The 14,131-nt window shown below is 41.4% G+C and overlaps 1 long non-coding RNA gene across 1 annotated transcript in view; it reads left to right on the top strand.

Annotated features, from left to right (window-relative positions):
* The first annotated feature begins 5,780 nt into the window (after positions 1 to 5,780).
* The window catches only part of LOC114591295 (uncharacterized), a 101,141-nt gene continuing 92,790 nt past the window's right edge, over positions 5,781 to 14,131 (top strand). Inside the window, exons 1-2 of the long non-coding RNA XR_013391916.1 lie at positions 5,781 to 6,788; positions 9,700 to 9,785. This is a non-coding gene — a long non-coding RNA (uncharacterized LOC114591295). The remainder of the gene's footprint in view (positions 6,789 to 9,699; positions 9,786 to 14,131) is intronic.

Genomic DNA, 14,131 nt, shown 5'->3' with positions numbered 1-14,131 from the left:
CATCCTTAGGCAAAACACAGCTTCCTTTGTAGGTGGAAGACAGACTTGAGCAGATTTATGTAATTCCAGAGATGAGGAATTGGCCATTGTGTGTTTCTTTTTCCTAAAAGGATTTGTTGCAGCCTGAAATCTGAAAAGCCAACTTTCGTTGGCCCTGGACAGTATGATCAATGGTCAGGGATGATGGCATAGCATCTAGTAACATCTGGAGGGCCAAAGGTCCCCCAGCCCTGTAAGACAAATATCCAGGGTGGTGGATGGTATAAATCACCCAATACTTTGATCCTTTGTGAGTTTATTTGGAAGCAATTCCTTCTGTGTTTAATGGGCTGACTTCCCAGTAAACCTGTTTTAGTTAGGGCTGCAGGCCAACTAAGATGCAAGTGACTTTACTTAAGTTTCCCTAATGTGAAAATGCCACCACCTACAGTGCAATCCTGGGCATGTTTACTTGGATGTATCCCCACCCCATTCCCAATTCAGGAGAAGGCCCATTTTTGGAATGCTAAAGCATGGTGTAGTGTTGCATCCTAATGCAGCCTCTTTCTCTTTCAGTGATGAAAATAGTTCTGTGTCCCACTAATCCTGGGACTGGCAGGGGAATGGACAATATGAGCTTTGCTGTCCCAATGATTTATTGTTGCTAGGTTAGGACTTAGCAGATGGGCGTAGGATTCTGTCAGAAAGATGGGATTTTTTTAAGGGAATGTAGAGAATTACAAAAGACTGGTATTATTTTCCAGAAAACATTCTCTTCCATGTGGAGGAGGATCTGATTCTTTCCCATATGTTTTAGAGGCTACTGCTCCACTCCTTTAGCAACATGATGTCTGGAGGGGATGGAAGGGAAGTAACACACATTTTGAAAAAAAAATGCAATTCATGTACTAAGCTCTTTTATGCATCACTGATATTGAAATTCCCACAGGAACATTAGACCTAAAATGCTGTAGGTTATAAATATAAAATTTTTGATGTCTACCACAACGTCCCATATTCTATCAAGACATTTATAAGGTACAGATTTAATGGTTTTACCACTACTCAAACTCTGTCCTTTTCTCCTTGGTTGCTTTGTTTACCATTTAGCCTTAGAAATTTTGGATGCTATTTTGTGACATTTTGGTTGGCCTAATAAAGGTGTTTTCCTAATACGGATTTTGGATTTCCCCCCCTATCAGCCCACATGGCTACCTTCGCTTTTTGATTGACTTTTCTATCACTTATAGTACAGAGTGGCAGATAAGTTGTTTGATATAATATTTGTGCGCATCTGAACAACCGAGGTGCTGCACAGTGCAGTTCCTAAAGTATTCTCCCTTGATTTCTCCCACGTGTCACTTCAGGTACTTTTTTACATCTGTGTATTTGTGTCTAATTAATTTTCTGGTTTTGAGGGCATGTAGCAATTAGAACCAACAGCTGATAAATGTATGCTCCAGAACCCTCAATTAGAAAGCAATCAGTCTAAAATTCCAAGGGTATAGCATCTCCAGTGAGAATCCTTTCATTTTCTTGTATATAAGTGGCAGTTGGAAAAAATGGGTGCTAAAATAATGATGAAAGCCTTTGGCCTTAGAAAGTGCCATCTAAAATCAGACACTGGAGGTCACTGTAGCCCAAAGAAGAATAATGTGTAGAGCAGCTGCTGTAACTAAAATTCTCTTTCTCAAAATACCGTTCTAATAGTTGCACAAATTTTAATCTTTCTCCTAATTGTGGGTTAGCATAATAATAGTGGTGTGCACTAGAATTATCATGTTCAAGTAGATTTTTTTTGCTATGTTTTCCCCAGTTGGTGTTAACGCCACATAGTTAACTTAAAGCATGAATTATATGAGAAGCACTTAGTAGAGTTGCACAGATATATGTACAATACCAGTTTATTACCTACATGTCCCATAGGCTAAGTTGGGACCAAAGTCCATTTCATTCCTTGACTGGAGACCAAGATGTTAAAAATAATGGATGCCTGCTATTGTCAGACTTAAGTCATCACCATAGCAGATGGTGCACTTCATTGTGGTTGCACTATGCATTATGATAAAACTATTAATAGTAATATCAACACACATATAACCTTTGTAACCACCTTTCCTGTAAATCCTATAAAGAGTGGAGTTTATACTACAGTATACCACCAAGAGGAGAATGCCAGATGAGGCTAAAGGCCCACCCAGTCCCAAATCCAGTTCTCACCAGATGCCAAACGGCTCTGCTCACCTGTGATTATCAGCAACTGGTATTCAGAAGCATATTGGCCCTGCAGTGGGGGCAGAACCAAGCCATTCTGGTTAGTAGCCATTGACTGCTGTATCCATAAATTTGTCCAGTCCCCTTAAAGGTGTCCAAATTGCATCCACTGCCTCCTGTGGGAGAGCAATTTCCATAGTTTAACTATGTGCTGTGTGAAGAAGTACTTTTTTATTTTTCCCAAATCTTCCAGCATTCAGCTTCATTGGATGTTCACAATTTTTAGTCTTGTGAGAAACAGAGAGAGAAAGAAATACTCTCTCCACTTTCGCCAGTCCATGCAGAATTTTATAAACTATTGTGTAACCTCTTAGTTGCCTTTTCTCTAAACTAAAAAGTCCCTTGGTTATTTTGGCTGCCCGTTTCTGAGCATTTTCTAATTCTACAATATTCTTTATGAGGTGAGCTGACCAGAACTGTAATTATCCCTGGCATGCTACTTGTCTTTTTTTATAGCTGCCATGGCAGCTGAAGGAGCCGAGTTGCCGCTTGGTACTCTTCCTCACCACAATCCCTGTTTTCTTAAAAAACAGTTGCTGGGAATCACAGATCAGGAGAATGCTGTTTTTTGCTTGTGGGGTTCTTGTTGGCATCTGGTTGGCAATTGTGAGAACAGGATGCTGGGCTCGATGGGCCACTGGCCTGATCCAGCAGGGCTCTTTTTATCAGAATAATGTATGTGTGTGGTTGTTTTTTTAAGCGTTTAGTCAGACATTACTTGTTTTACAATTTGCGAACTACTCATTCTACAGTACTTACAACATAGACCACATGAAAGCAATCATTTTTGCAGTGCCACATTTCCCACTTAGCACCAGCACAGTAACACAGCAATCTCACACCTGTTTAGGTAAAGGTAAAGGGACCCCTGACCATTAGGTCCAGTCGACCGACTTTGAGGTTGTGGCGCTCATCTCGCTTTATTGGCCGAGGGAGCCGGCGTACAGCTTCCAGCATGACTAAGCCGCTTCTGGCAAACCAGAGCTGCGCATGGAAACGCCCGTTTACCTTCCCGCCTGAGCGGTATCTATTTATCTACTTGCACTTTGACGTGCTTTACAGCTGCTAGGTGGGCAGGATCTGGGACTGAGCAACAGGAGCTCACCCCATCACAGGGATTCGAACTGCCAACCTGATCGGCAAGTCCTAGGTTCTGTGGTTTAACCCACAGCGCCACCTGCGTCCCCCTACGCATGTTTACTTGAAAGTAAACTCTATTTTGTTCAATGAGACTTGTTCCCATGTAAGTGTCTAGGCTTTCAACCTAAATGAGTGGGAAGTTGAATATTGTTGCAGCTATTCTCCACAGCACTGTAGACTCCACCAACCCTAAAGGTAAATTTTAATTCATTATCTCCTAGAGTTGGAAGAACAGGCAGGGCTTTTTAAAAGAATACAAACACTCCTGTAAGACCATAAGAAAACACTTATCAAGCCTGAGGTAATGGAGGGAGAACAAAGTATTAAAAAGGGCCCTTCCAGACAGTTGAGCTGTTGTGCAGGTGCCAGTATATACCCTTTGCACAACAAGAGCACACCTTCATAACCTGCCACAAAGAAAGTACAGTAGGTTCCTTATGAAGAACAACACTGGCTAAATGGAGCAAATGGCAACAAATCACCTGGACCTTCTGCAGTGAGAAAAGTGATGGAAAACTACAGGAATCATTGGGGTAACAACCACTTGATGGTAACATATAATGAAAATTGTGTGAAATCAAACCAGGACAATACTGTACGTATATTCTTCGTCTGGAAGTTACTTTAGGCTGCCTTCTGGTTTGAGGAATTTTTGTGCCTTCCATTTCTGGTAGCTGAATTCTTTCTGCACTGCAGCCTTTTACCTCATTGGAGTTGCTTGACATGTTTGTCTTTGCTAAAGGAAAGTAAACTGTCATTAGAGCAAATCCCTGGACGATCGGAGTATCCCTTGCCATTAAAAAAAGGTTGTTTTCTGCCTTGTGTCAAATTCCTTTTGAGCATTTGTCACCTCCTTGGGGACCCGTTTCCAGCCAGGGAAACCTCAAATGTTCTTTGGGGTTACCTCTCTTTTAATATAGCTTGCATTTGATAGCTAATGTGACCTAGGAAGGCTTTCCATCCTGGCATTCAAAGCTAAGGACTGAGGACCGGCTGCAAGTGCTCTATCTACTCCTTTTGTTCTTCAACTCTGGGGCATTAAGAACTGACTTCCACATGCTTTTGTTCTACTCCCTCAGGCTGTTGGCCTCTTGGGTATTGGTCTCGACCCATTGCTCATCCATGAAAAAGGGCAATTGCAGCAATAATTTGATAACATTTCATTGCAGTCTCAGTTTCCTGGAAATGTTTTCTGTTGCCAGGAGCAATATCATACCTCTGCATTGCCATTCTCTATTCCAAATACGCTACAGTGCATAATATTTGTTGACCGGCATTGAACACTCAACATAATGAAAAGCACCTTAGCAGTGGAAAGTGACTTCCTAAATGATTCTGTGTCGTTGAATGGGATTTTTAAAGAGTGATGGGCAAACTCAGTTTAAGAGCTGCTTCTTTCCTCAGCATGGAGTCCTCCAGATGTTTTGGGCTATGTCTCTCATCAACCCCAGATGGCTTAGAGCAGATAGACTGCTCTAAGCCATCTAATAAATGAGGAATTCCCATAAAATTTGGAACCAGCCATGACAGAGCTAGTTATCCCTCTGTTAGGAACTGATTTTATGTAAGCTCTTGACAGAAAATGGCTGCATTACAGAAGATGGGTGGGCCTTCTGCCTCTTTAAAAGCTTTGAAGCAACAGTATAGTTTTCCATCACTCTAATCATATTGCTATGGCCTTGGTGTTCCTAGGAGGCAGAGTTAGGGCTCATCCAAACTTAATTTTGTGCCACATTTCTAGGCATAGGCCCATGCTTTAAAGCACCATGTCCAGTGCTTCTTTTCTAAAAAAAATGTTTAGGGGTACTCTCATTTTCCTACTCATATTGAAATACTTTCCCTCAATAAGGCCAAACTTAGATTCACAAAATGTTTAGGGGTATGCATCCCCCTGCGTCCCCCCCAGAAAAAAAGCACTGACCATGTCTGAGTGCTCCCCCTGCCCCTAGTGCTCTCCCTGCCAAAAGTATAAAAAAACAACCCACTCTTTACTGTTGAACTGAAGCAAATGGTAATCCACAGAAAACTCAAATTGTCATTTGTTCCAATTTGGCAGTAAAGAGTGAGTTTTCCTGGGGTGAGTGGCAGACCAAAAATAACATAAAATAAGTGCTCAGACATGAAGCTTTAAAGTGCAGACTTGTGCCTAGAAAGCGTGAGGCAAAAGATAAGTATGGATTAGTGTCGATGCCTTTTTCTGGTCAGGCTTCTGTAACCTGAAATAGCTTTATGATAACCCAGAGGTTCAACAGATGAGGCTTCCAAAACTTAAAACTGTTGCAATTTCTGCTTTGCCATCTAAAATGGGGGTGGGGCAGAACCTGTGGCCCTCCAGATGTTGGACTATGTTTTTTTGTCAGCCCCAGCCAATATGGCTAATGGTCAGGCATGATGGGAGTTGTAGTTCAGCAACATCTGGAGGGGCTGCATTGGAGTTAAAATGAGCAGGAGCTATACCTGTTGCATATGCTCAGGACAACTGAGGAGAGTAAAGGAGACTGCAAAAAGGTATTGTCAAACCAAGTGGTCATGTATAAACACAGTCTTGTCATTAGAACATACGATTCCTGAGGAAATTGGGTACCGTAGCATCATTGTAACACAGGGTATGCCCCTGCGTTCAAGTCTGGAATATCAAATTCTATCAAAAAAAGAAAAAAAAAACCCACCAAGCTGATTAAAAATACATAATTTGCTTGATGATATCATATAAAAATAATATAGGCCATCAAACAGGGAAAGGTTTCATGATGAGCAGGAGATTAGCTTAATGGCCTCAATTTATATGAAGTGGTGATTTACAGAGAAATGTGTGTATGTGTGCTTGTTCCCACAGAACAATAAAAATGCATAACAGCTGAGGAATGGAGAACTGCTTAGACTCAAGAGAACTTGTAACTCCATAGGAAAAAAACTGTGTGATAATGACAACTTCATAGTCTGCAGATGTGAATATTAATCTTTTAAATAACTGCTTAGCCTGCTGAGTGCCACTAATGCAGCTTTTGCAGAATGAACTATTTGCTGTAGTGGGGCCAGTCCTTCCATTATGGGGCTTTTGACGTGCTGGTGTGTGTTCTTTTATTCTACTCTGTGGCAAGGGGCAGCAACCTCTATTAAATTCAGACATCTCCACCTGTGGGACTGTTAATTTGCAAATTGCAGGCGACACATGTAGATGCAGGACAGGGAAGGGAGGGAGATACTAATTTTAGGAGCTGAAAATTGGCAGGTGTGGCATAATTTTGGGAGGTGACATTTGACTTTGTGATAGGCACAAGGGACAACCAATCACATTTTTGCTGGAAACAGGAAGTACTGGTTGCCTTGACTAGTTGGTGAGTATAGCACTGTAGTGGGCCCTGCATGCTCTTCTCTATGCAGGCTAAATACTGGTAAATATTTTATTTATTTCCTTGATAACTGGTGTAATGACAGTAGGAACCAACATGTTATGTGAGTGGGTATGTGCAGCAAGGTAGCTCATGGGGCAGCGGCCATTTTGAGATCAGTTGTAAGAATTGCAGTGAGAAGTATGTTTGTGTTCTACTTTTCTGTCTCCTGTGGCATAGCTTAATAAACTCAGTAGCAGCCAGTATTATTTAACAGGCATGGAAGTTTGGAGTGGATGCATAGACAAATCAAGTTTATTGTTTTGTAAATTGAGTCAGGTCACGGGTTTTTTCCAGCTGGAACTCACCGGAACTCAGTTCCTGCACCTCTCAGGTGGGCACCATTGCCATTCTAAGAGAACAAAGGAGGCACTCATGGTGAATTTTGGCATCTCTTTTTCTAGAAAAATAGCAATGAGTCAGGCAAGAATTGAAGCCTGTTGATTCTCGCAGGCTTAGTTTTGTTGGTCTGCAGTAAGGCAGACCATATATACTATATCCTTAAAGCACGCCTGAAATATATTATTTCCCTCAAAGGAATCTGGGCACTGTAGTTTGTTAAGGGTTGCAGCAAATTGTAACCCTGTGAGGGGAAAACTGCAGTGCCTAGAATTTGTTGAGGGAAGTAGTGTGTTTCGCAGCCTAAAAATACATGTTATGGGAAGGAAAAGGAACAGGAGGGAGAAGGGAAAAGCAAGCTCAGGCACAAGTTTTCAAAGTTAACAGCCAGCCTCAGCAGTGGTTCTGGCTTTCTTGCCTTAGATAAAGAGGAGTGCTTCTCCCAGCGTCAATCTGATCTGGGTGCGGAGCAAGTGAAAAGGGCCAGGCCAGGAGGGCAGGGCATCCACAGCTGCCTTGAGGGCAGTTAGGATCCTTGCAGGAGCGGATTGGCCAGCTACTTCCCCATGCCAGAAGGAGGCACAGCTGCTTTTCTGCCTCACACTCACCAATTAATGGCACACAGCTAGTTTGTCAGGAAAATGGGAGGCAACTGGGAGGCAACCCAGTCTTTATCCGGAGAATGTTCCTCTGCTTTTATGCTTTAAAGTTTAAATGCCCCTGAAGCACCAAGTGAGAAAGCAGTTGCTATGCCTCTCGCTCCGTTCCTCCACGGAGCACTTTGGCCACAGGCTATGAGCGAAATCCTGGGAGGCAGGTGTCAGAAAAAAGGCAGCAATCCTAAGTGTTTGTGTACAGCTCAGCATCAATCATCCTAGCAGCTTTTTAAAAGATGGAAGAATGCTCCAGAGTGGGTCCAGTTTAGAAAATCATTTGTGTTGAACGGGAAGGGGGGGTTACTATTGTTATTTTTAAAGCCTACGTACTCTCAAGCTTTTTTCCTGTAGGGGTTAGAAATGTGTGAGTTTCTCAAGATACTACAATTCTGCACTGTATGCTAGATTCGCGATGTGCACAGCTTCCTAAAGCCATGGTTTTGAAGCTGTGATGTATGCAGACATTGTGAACTTGCATTGCACGTCACGGATAAATATGAAAACCACAAGTCTCTGGCTATGACTTCTCCTGGGGAAACTTTTGGCTGCAATATAAATGTTTGCAGTTTGTGCAGAACAGAGATAAGACAATTAAATATTTAGCAATCAATCTAGAAACCAATGTCCATTTCCTCATTTTGTGTTATTGTTGGTTAACCAGCTGTCCACTGGCTTCCTTGAAAGAACTCTCAATAAAAAGCCCCGAAATTTAGAAAAATCCTATGAACAAATCTTAATTGGCATCAAGGCTTGACCTTGGAATACTTCTTTGTTAAGGGTACAGCATTGGAAGTTGAGAGAAAACATCACAAAGAGAGTGACACTGAATATGTATGAACTTGCAGACTGTAAAGAACTTCCTTCCATGGATCTGGGACTAACAGGTTAAATGGCACAATTGTTAGTCATTCCAGAGCCTTTGTAAACACATGAGTCAAAATTTGCTAAAAGTGACCCAGACATACGTTTTGTGTGCTAGAACTCTTTATTCTATGCAGATGTATTAGGGAGGAATCTTAGTGGAAGTCAGTGCAACTTATTTCTGGATAAACATATGTAGAAAATGGGCTGGAAGAAGCTTTCTCTAAGTAGACACCTAGTAATTTATGTGCTATCACCTATTCAAGTTTTAGGGCTTTGCACTACATGAATGTGAATAAAGTTTAAACTGACAGGAGTAGAATCTATGTGCTTGCTTTAGCTCTAAGGTACTTATTCATATTGACTGGCAATTGCTATTATTTTGAGACTGTCTCAGTATAGGTCTGTCAGGGTTGCAAGAGAGTGATATTATTGCATATGCCTTTTCACCGCATCTCTTTTGAATTCGGAGTATATCATTTATAAATAAGGCACCTTCCCTCCTTCTTTTGAGTAGCTTGCTTATTATGTCTCCTACTCTTAACAACTAAATGGAATTGGGATTTAATAACCATAAAATTAATGGATCAATTGGTCTTAATATATATATTTAAAATTGGTGGTGATCCTTTTTTAAAAAAATCAATATATAGTAGTGATGGGATGGATGTTTCTTTATAATTCTGTGTTTGAACAAAATAAGCATGAGATTTCTAGCTTCTTAAGTGCTGCCTCTGGCCATTCACTCTGCCTTACAAGCGAAGGTTATGATTAATGAGTCAACTGATAATGAAGGTATAAGTAGCAAAATGAGTGGTGTGCCTGGAGGCTGATCATCACGAATTTCAAGTGTGGCTATAGCTAGTCTGTTGTATGACAGATTCCCATACTGGCATTTTAAAATTTATATGCAATAAAAGGTACCCACAAGCAATTAATAAAAACCATTGCCAATTTAAATCCTCAGGAAGAAAATATTAACCAGAATAGATATATATGGTTTGTGTGTGTGTAGCAAACTAGCCTATTTCTGAAAGGCATTATATCTATATATACAGAAACCCGACCTTTTTGCCTCGCTCTGAATTACTGTTAAAAGCCTTCTGGAGTAGCAGATGAGAAGGACAGGCTGGTGCTACAGTGGGTGAGTTTTCCACATTTATCTTTGTCATGTCTTCTCCTATGAATGAAGCAACTGTCACAATAGCTGCCATGTAGGAGCCAAAGGCAAGATGCACCATGTTGCTGGTGGTTCTGCTTGGCTAGTAATGTGCAGATTTTAGTTGCACTGGAAAAAGTGCCTCTGACGTGAATCAGAAATTCAGCTCAGGTGGAAGCAAGGCAACCAAGCACAGAACTGTCAGTGGAGCCTTATGGGCACCTTGGCTGCAGTGGACAAGTAGGGTGTACTGGAATGGAGTGGGAAAGGAAGTTCTGTCACATGTCATTAGTTGAATTTTCTCCCCCTCTCCTTTTTATGCTTATCACTAATTATAGCACATATTACACAGAAAAAGAAAAATACTCAGTGCCGCTCTTTGTAGGCAAGAGTAAACACCAGTCTGTTTCAACAGAGCAACATCCTTCAAGATATGGGAGTGTTAGTTGTTAAGTAAGACATACATAAGAAGAACACATAGGAGATGTGTTTAGGAGATAAATTCTTACGTATTTATTTTTTAAAAATTATAAACCACTCAATATACATCTAAGCAGTGAACTGGATCATATAAAAATACATAAGATATAAAAAAATCATGAAAATATTGTGTTATAGATAGAAATGGTTGCAAACTAAAAGCAACAATTCTGCTGGGGTCCTGATTAAAAGGAGAGGTTTTTCAACATGTGTCTACAACACAGAGTAGAAGACACCTGTCTAATTGCCAAAGGGACAGAATTTCAAAATGTTGGTGCAAGCACACCCTGAACATGTGGCACTGCCAGCAACTAGCACTGGCCCCTGGACCAATCAAAATATACATGATCAGTTGTGATTAAAATATAGATTATTTAAAGCATTAATTTTGTACATTAAATAGAGAGTTATGCTAATTAAAGTTAATCAACTGAGAATGGAGTCAGACCAACATAAGCTAGCAGTTACAGCGAACAGCGCTCATATGTGAGTAGTAAACATTAAAATGAGCAGTTACTGGCTTTAAGCCTTAACTGAGATAGCTGAAAATGAGATCAAACAGCAACTAAAATACGCCATACATAAAAGAGAATAGTAAATGTGTGTCAATGTGGCTTTGACTGCACAGCAGTACAGGAGGTGCCAAGCAAAGAATGCATGTGTTGTAGGCCTGGTGAACACATTTGCTATCACTGTGACAATTAAAGGCCCACATCTCTTTCCCATTGTGATGCATTTAAAAAGGACCATGACTATACATGGGTTTTGTGGAATACTTGACATTAGAAACCAGTGGTCAAGTGATATGGACATCCACTAAAAACTAGAGAGTAAGAACAGTTCTTTATTTCCTGTTTGATGGCAGTAGAGCCTTTAGGCTGCAGTCCATACACACACAGTAAGTCTATTGGAACTTACTTCTGAACAGGTATGTATAAAATTGTTAGCCTCTTGTCTCTCCACCACAAGATGGCACCAGTACACAATAGCTACACCTGCTGGATTTTTTTTTTTTTTTTTTAGTAAATGGTCAATTTATCACTCTAGTGTCAATGTGGAACTGTTTCTCAGTCTGTTGTTTTTGTATTTATGAATAATAGGATTACTATTATTATTATTTCATAACATGATAGCTGATGGCAAAACCAGCTGGGTGAATAGTCTTCTGCTAGCACATGCCACATTGCTCTGCATCAAAGGCTACTCTGGAAATTCATAATGAACAGCTAAGTGACACTAATTAGAGCCTAAAATCATCATCATCATCATCATCAAACCTTTATTGGCATCACTTATAAACATTCAGAATAAATAGGCCAGTGCGATCTTGTCGCCATTTCAACAATATAGTCATTTGCCAAAGGGAAGAAGAGGGCCTAAAAAGCTGTTCGGAAGTGTTATTTCTGTAGTTTACATTGTTGGGACTAATTCTGGGCTTGTCTCTAAGACCTATTTGCTCACATCACAAATCATGAGGACATGCCAAAGATCAAAGCGTAAGGAAAACCGAAGTCCCCTACATCTAGAGTTGTGATGCTAAAATGGCAGATCTTCCTTTTTATTTTTTACAAGACAGTAATCATAGAAGCGGGTACGCGGGTGGCGCTGTGGGTAAAAGCCTCAGCGCCTAGGGCTTGCCGATCGAAAGGTCGGCGGTTCGAATCCCCGCGGCGGGGTGCGCTCCCGTTGCTCGGTCCCAGCGCCTGCCAACCTAGCAGTTCGAAAGCACTCCCGGGTGCAAGTAGATAAATAGGGACTGCTTACTAGCGGGAAGGTAAACGGCGTTTCCATGTGCGGCTCTGCCTTGCCAGAGCAGCGATGTCACGCTGGCCACGTGACCCGGAAGTGTCTCTGGAGAGCGCTGGCCCTCGGCCTCTTGAGTGAGATGCGCGCACAACCCCAGAGTCTGGCAAGACTGGCCCGTACGGGCAGGGGTACCTTTACCTTTACCTTTAATCATAGAAGCAGTTATTCTACAGCTTCTGTCTGAACCCTTTTTCAGTGTCCCCACTCAGATTTCCTATTGCTTAGTCCTTTTAAAACTCACGTGTATTGGCTTCAGATTTGTTCCCAGCTCCATTCGACTTTGGCTTCCTGGGTAGGGATCAGCATGGACAGGTCATTTGGTCCACTTTTCTGCGGACCCAATATGACCCGCGCAGGCTTGCTGTCAGTCAGATTATGCACTGTTCCTGATTTCACGATGCAGTTTCAGTCCCCAAAAGTGTACACAAAAGCATGTATTTTATGTGAAAAATGTGTTCAAAATGCATACAACTTGTGTGTATATTTTTGTGCATACTCTTTTAGAAAATTCACACACACACACACACACACACACACACACACACACACACACAAAAACACACACAAAATGGGGCAGAACTGTGAGCATTAGTGAAACTGACAAGGAACAGCTAAAAGCTGGTTCTTTCATCTCTATTCCTAGGTCATCCCACCATTCCCCAACCTGATGTAGCACGGTAAGAGAGTAAGCATAAAGAAGTCTTCTTAAAAATCTGTTTGAGGCAGTAAGCTTCTCAGCCTTATTTGTGCTCCCCGTGATTAATTCTGCAGATGCTGCGCATCCATGATGCCTGCCTGCAGATACTTAATCGCGGCTTCAAATGTTTTGGCATCATTGTGCCCATGCCAAGAATAAAAATGTTTATTCATAAGTGTATGTACATCATAGGGAGAAGGTACTTTCATGTGCATGCTGTGCTTGCTTAATATGTCTGAACAAAGCTGCATCTTGAATACTGTGCGTGTGACAGGCCTTTTTTGTTTGCTATCAGATCAACGTTTTTAGGATATTTCCTTTTCTGTGATAAATCTTGAACACGGTCAAGAATAAATTTAGGGTCAAAATATGTTACAATAGTTAAATGCTAATAGTCTCCTTTTTGCAGAGCTTCTTCAGGACTGGGTGGGATTCACAGCATTAAAATTAATATCTTACCCAGACTGAAATATGTCCTTAGGGGTCTCCCTTTTACCAACCCCACCAAATACAAATTGACCAGCTATTTAGAAATTCTGTCTGGGGGCCATACAACAGGCCATGCTTGGAATATGCCAAGATACTGATCCCAGTGACAAAAGGTGAAATACTATGAAATACCACAATTGGCATGGGATAGAACTGGGTAGCCTAGCCCCATTGCAGAGCTGAGAAGAACTAGGCTTCGAGCATCTGAGGCACCCCACAACAGCAGCATATGGGGGTCCCAGAAAGGTTCCCCTCCAAATCTGAGGGCAACACTATCTAAGAACCAGAAATCACTGGAGATGCACACCAGCTATCTGAAACAGAAGCTCTATATCACTTCTTCTCTCCCCTGGTACGGTTTCTTAATACAAAATATGTGATGTGACCAAATTTCATATCCACTGATCCAGGCAAATGACAGTCAGTAAAAAGGTACGCAGGTCAGGGAAAGTTGTAGTGTGGTCACATCAAGGTGCAGCAATACCAGCAAGCTGAACAGCATATCAAAAGTCTTCACTTTGATCTAACGAGCTCAGTTTAGTTCTGCTCTAATTGATAAACGGATGGATTTGGATACTCTGGTGACAGTGAAATTGTCCAGAACGAAGATGAAGCTGAGAAATCAGTTTTTCAAGTGGGAGCACAAGAGGTTAGTTCTCAAATTTAGTATTTCTCCCATGGTGTTCTGCCGGATACACTGCGTGACAAAAAGGTGATATATATAAATTCTGGAGATAAGTATAAAAATAAGGAGAGCTGGCAGATCTGCATGTAAAGTGGGTTTCTTATTTCCATGCATATTGTTGGGGATATAGTTGGAGGTGTGTGGCTCAGGTGAAACGTACGACAAGTCTTCCGA

Source organism: Podarcis muralis, chromosome 2 (genome assembly GCF_964188315.1).
Source record: "Podarcis muralis chromosome 2, rPodMur119.hap1.1, whole genome shotgun sequence".
Lineage (NCBI taxonomy): Eukaryota > Metazoa > Chordata > Lepidosauria > Squamata > Lacertidae > Podarcis > Podarcis muralis.
Note: the sequence above shows the minus strand (reverse complement) of the source record. Positions and strands in the feature narration are given on the sequence as shown.